Raw genomic sequence first — 6,146 nt, 5'->3', positions numbered from 1 at the left:
CTTATCTGATACAATGAAATATATGAAGTTCATATATTTTGAACTGCGGTATGAGATACGTATGATGCACGATCCTCGCAGTAGATAGCGCTATTTAAGCAATAGCGAAAATCAGACCTGAAAAAAATCAGGTCTGTACGGGATTCGAACCACTGACCTCTGCGATACTAGTGCAGCGCTCTTACCAATTGAGCTAACAAGCCAACTGGGAGCAGGCCGTTAAGTTGATTCGTAATAAACCCGTGAAAGTGATAAATCAGATACAATGAAATATATGAAGTTCATATATTTTGAACTGCGGTATGAGATACGTATGATGCACGATCCTCGCAGTAGATAGCGCTATTTAAGTATTAGCGAAAATCAGACCTGATTTTCAGCAAATAAGTCTTGAAACCTACTGTACTATTTACCGGATAATGATTTCACCAATGGTGACTTTCTCTTAGCGACAACAGAAAATTGGTCGATCAGATTGCGACATTAATGCCAATTGTGGTAAAAAAAAAAGACTGCATTGATAATAGTTCTTGTTCAATGAGCGCACTGAAATTTCTACAGCTATTGTACAAAAATCATTTTCTCCCTAAATGTGCATTTTCTATTCACTTTTTATCCTCATTTTCTGCAGCTTTTCATGTAGATCTTTTAGTTCTACTTCAAAGGTGGAAACAGAGTGAAGAACTAAAAAGCAAAATGGTTTAAAACATTTAATACCATTCTTGGTTGATAGCATTATATCAGAGTTACTTAAATATCTCGTGAATATACATTATTCGATATCATACCATGTACTGGGCGTAATGTTTCGCAAGTTGCGCACAGCGCTCGCAAACATAATAGCAATGGGCAAAATATCCGGTTGCATAATATGTTGACCTCATAGTTCATGAAATTCACCCTAAGGAATACAAAAGGTGTCCGAGAAAAACAAAAACAACACATACAAAACTATTTAGGAGTCCTTTAACACAAAAAAAAGAAACTGTCACCTAAAAAATTTTGTTACTTAAAAAGTCTAGCCTTCATTTAGTCCATAGGCCAGGGCCCAAAAAAATGGGTTAAAAAGTCTAGCCTTCATTTAGTCCATAGACCAGGGCCCAAAAAAATGGGTTTTCAGTACGGGGGAACAAATGCTATCATAGATTTTTGAAAAACGGCAATCACTCTAGTTTAATATGTGCCTAATGTGCCCAATGAGTAGCTGAATGAGTGAGTAGCCAATGAGTAGCCCAATGAGTAACCCAATGAGTAGCCCAGTGAGTGCCCAATGAGTAGCTGAACAGGTATTATCACGTGATCAAGTGACGCCACTCCTTACTAAAGAATTGACAGAAAACAAACGATAACTGCCAAACACTATTCTTTGCAAGCGCGTTAACCGTTCTTGAAGGGTGTTTTACGTATAAAAAAATGATAGAGGTTTCTTCCAGATGAGTTTTTAACTACTGAGTTCAGAATTATTTGAATTTCTAAGATTTTTTTCCATGGCAACGCTAAATGTACTTAGGTGTAAGCGTAAAATTCTGAAATATTTGTTTCATGTCTTTCCTCGCAAAATTCTCACTAGTAGAAGAAGAAAATAATATTAGATTTACAGCCAACAGTTAATTTAGACGCCATTACTAAAAAGACAATATATCTTCACTAATATCCACACGCCATCGTGGATCTGCCATGTTGCTTTCGCCATCTTGTCGGATATTTAGAAACGATTACTCCAATATATAATGAGGCAAAATTGTTTAAAAAGATTTTGAAGCATACGTTTCAAGTAGAAATACTTGTTATTCAATCTTCAAGCAATCCTTAAGTTCAGGAAGGATACAATTATGATGAAATATTTGAAAAATCAGAGTTCTTAAAGTTCATTAATTTTCCTGAAAAAGAGGACCCAATTCACATGGAGGAATAATGAATTAATAATTGTCACAATTATATCTCAATAGCGTAACAGATGATTCCTTTTTAGATTTTTAATCTTCCTCATCCCCATCGTCCTCATGCCTCAGAACATGCGTCATTTCTTCCTCCACCGCGGCACGATTGCCAGTAATGAGAGTGTTAAAAGAAAAGCATCTAGTTTTGTTGGAATATTGGTTACACCCTCGCATAGTTTGGCAGGTTTTGGTGGCTATGACGATTCTCGGTCAGCACTATTTGAAAGATCTACATCACGGGTGTGCATGCCGGCTCGCTAAATTACCTTGATTTCGCAAGGAGAGGTCCACTTGTCTAATTGCTAAGATTATGATAACTTAGGCCGAACTTGATCGACTTTAGTCAACCGCGAAGTAGTAAGGAAATTAGGGGGTTTCAGTATAAACTGAAGTCAATTTGATACAAGTCGATTCGAGACAAATTGAATTTGATTCGATACATCTACAAAGTCGATTTTAGACGACTTCAGCAGGTCGATCCTGGTCCATTTTTGGTCGATCTTACACATGTTCAAGTTACAACAATTCAATTGTCGCCATTTCAGAGTAAACAAAACTAGAAAGAGACTTTGGTGAAATTAGCGAAACCACCTAAAACTTTAGCCAAACGACTACCTGGCGACACGACTGCAATTTCCTCGGTAGCCAGTTGAGGGTTTGAAAGATTTTTGGGTAGAACAAAAAGCTGATTATTATCCAGGAGATCTTCAAATTGCAATGTATCACCGAAACCTCTTTCCAACTTTATTAAAAAATTGTTTCTTGCTGATTCGAATTTTGAAGCATCTGCGCATGCCACTGATGGCCGTATGACATCTTACTGCATACGATCACTGATGATCGTATGTAATAAATTGTCTTTTCTCCTAGATCAGCCATCTTAACTCGCTTGGTATTTTCTGATATACTTGATAGAATAAACCTAAGAAGTTTGTCATAGTATTCCAAATCGATATCATGTCAAATAATTGGTTTTATCCGGAGCAGATTCACCTTCCAAGTATGAGCGCTTGTTTACTTCGTTTGGTCGGTTATAATCTCGATAACAGTGACACCGAGAGCATCTATGAACTGAAGACCGAACACCAACCGGAGACCGAAGACCTAAGACCCATGACGGAAATATCGTCCGCTACACTTTGTGAGATTTTGAAATAAACGTTATCACGGATAGGGTCCCTGTCCGCAGAAAAAGTTGGGATCAAACTACAAAACGAAGAGGTTCACGAAAACGCTTTTCCAGGCCGCGAAATACATAATGTCACTCACCACGCTTCGAATAACGTTAAAATAGACGTTATCAATTGGGTCTTCGGTTTGCAGAAAAAGCTGGGTTGAACTATACAGAACAAATACCTCATGTTCGCCTGAACGCTTTGGCGCCTAAATACATCATGTAGATAGGTGTTCGTTTTGAAGAACCCTGTAAGGACGTGTTGTGCACGTTTATACAACAAAGCATAAGGAACGATATCATATGTTTTTCGGCCCGACTATGTGTTTTGGCAAAGGTTTTCGTTTTGTGGTTTGGGCCTACTTTGCAACAAAACCAGGACCACATCAAAAAAATATGCGTTATCGACCAATCGGAAAGTTAAGATGGCTGGATATTGGCCGAGTTCTTTTTTGCGTTTTTGTGGACCTAAAAGAAGTCGGGGTATATAACAAAAAAAAATAAACGAGGTTAATATCTAGCCATCTTGACCGCACAAGTTGGCTAATAAAGGATTTCTTAAAAAGCAAAAATATTTCGCCTGACAAGAATAAAAAGTTACTTGTTTATTTTGAGAGCCCGGTGGAAAAAGAAAAAAAACAACTGTTGCAGCACAATACAGAGAGTCATTTATGTTTTCTTTGCCTTTACTGTCTTCTGGCACTTTTTGCAAGTACATCGTCGATATTGCCCAAAAATCGCGACCTTGGCAATTCTCTTCTTACGCGGGATCAAAGCGAACGATCCCGAGCGGGCAAGATGGATGGACCCATTATGGGCCCATCTTGCCTGTTCGGGTAACCAATCAGAACATAGGATTTGCTTCATATTGCCCACAGGCGCTGCCAGTGATACAGTAACGTGTGTTACAACGCTTCACAAAATGTAGTAGCGATGTCTCGTGAGTTAGATTTCTTCTCCATGTTGTTTTTTCATTAATAGACACCCCTGGCTGCCATACCAAGCATCAGCTACCGGCAAATCACTGAAATGACTCGCAAGCTATGCGAGCCAGAAATCCCTAGTCCCAACACAAAGGCTAGTCGCAAGCTACCTAAACAAAATATACGCCAACTAACTGGAGTGCATTTTGGGCTAACCGATGTGTTATTTAGGCTAACTGGAATGACTCGTCGGTTCGCACTTTGCCAAGACCCGAATCATGTTTCGGGTCAATCTGACTATGGTCGGCCTTTCGGTTTCGAATAACCTAAATGTCACAAGTAAAATCACTATCGTCATTGATTAGATGTGTCTGATTTATTAGGCGTAACTAAGTCTTGGCCTAAACCCAATTTACGTTATTTGATGTTGGTTGAAAGGATGAGAAAAGAGACAGGTTTTAATACTTCTCTTTGACATTTTGGATATTCAATTATGCCCTGCCTGGGATCTCCCTGTACCTTATTGGGTTTACGGAGCACGCAGGCACCCGGCTCTTTTTGCAAGATTTTTTGTTGCACACGTTATTAGAAGATTTTTTTGTACATCATTGGTGTGAGCACATCACATCACTTCAAAGTCCGTGAAAAGTCAGGAAATTTTACCTTTAGGTCGCAGCAAAGTTTTATTAGAATTTTTGCATCGAAAAGGCAATTTTGTTGCAAAAATTACATATCTTTATTCTTGTTGAATCACGGCTACAATACTCATCCCGCGGGGTCAGTGGAAATCGCCAGAGTCAGGGTATTTTCTTTTCACTCCGGTGGGTGTCAACCTTGTGCGAGGTTTTGAGCAGTTTTGTGAACGAACCACTGTTTGTAATCGAAAATATCATGATATACTTTGTTAATGTTTTTGATTGAAACGGTTACGAGATAATTTCAAAAAAGGATGTATCAATATGAGAATAACGGGTGTAAATTCAGCCAAACAAAATGTTTGTGCAAATTCATTGAAGATGACCTTATTTGCGTAGATAGCAAACGTGAGATTACACGCGCAAATTTGTTATTTTGATAGTAATACAAATTTAGTGTATAGGAGCATATTTGCTCCTGTAGCAAAACATGAGTAAAACACGCGCAAATGTTTTTATTTGAAGCCTCGGAAAGATTTGTAAAACTGATGCAAACAAATGAATTTACAACCATGTTTGCCTGGATTTTGTGCTGAAAGCAAACCTAATACTTTGCAAAGAGAGCAAATCTGTATAAATGTACGTCAAGTTTGTTGATTTGCAGAGGTATCAAAAACGAAGCAAAGGTGAAGTAAATATCATATTTACTTGACAATCGCGCGCAAATACAACGGGAATAAATATCTGCGTTTGCATGATCATTACTTCCAATGCGAATTTAGGTCAAATCTGGAGTCCTAAATTTGCATCATATTTGCTTCATTTGCAAATCCGTTGAAATCCAATTTTTCGTGCAGTGTAACCCTATGGCATACGTGGATCAGTAACCCCTCCTACCCCATAGAGGGTCTGAATCGAATATTGATTTATGTTCCCGGTGATCTGTATAGGTCATCTTCTAGCGGTGTCACCAGGGAATTACTCAAGACTAATAATGGAACGTGACAAAAATTGGAACAGTTTGCAGTTTTTTTATTTATTTTTCTTTCCACGACATTCTTCATCAAGTTCTGTCATTCATGGCAGTGTTCCTCTTATAACGTTTAAACACATCTTTGCGGCTATACACTGAAAAGACTTTCTAGGAAGACAAACAGCAATGAAAAAGTGGAATCCCAGATTATGAAAGCGGCTGCATGCTCATTTCAAAACAGACCTCCCTTCTCCAGTAAAACACTCTTAAAGTTTGACCCCCAGATTTTGTATAAATGCCAATAAATTATTAAAATTAAAGATACTTTTTCCAACGAAGAGCACTAAACCAGGCTGTAGAGGAAACTATTTAGAGTTGCGCTTTTGATGGCAGGGGGGGGGGGGGGGGTCCTTGTATTTGCAAATGGGGATAGCCGCTGGATGGAGTCGCATTTTTCACGACTGGAATGACTATGATGGGGTTGCATTTTCAACAGAGTAA

Source organism: Stylophora pistillata, chromosome 10 (assembly GCF_964205215.1).
Source record: "Stylophora pistillata chromosome 10, jaStyPist1.2, whole genome shotgun sequence".
In the NCBI taxonomy this organism is placed as follows: domain Eukaryota; kingdom Metazoa; phylum Cnidaria; class Anthozoa; order Scleractinia; family Pocilloporidae; genus Stylophora; species Stylophora pistillata.
The sequence above is the reverse complement of the archived record's forward strand: the minus strand, read 5'-3'. Positions refer to the sequence as shown.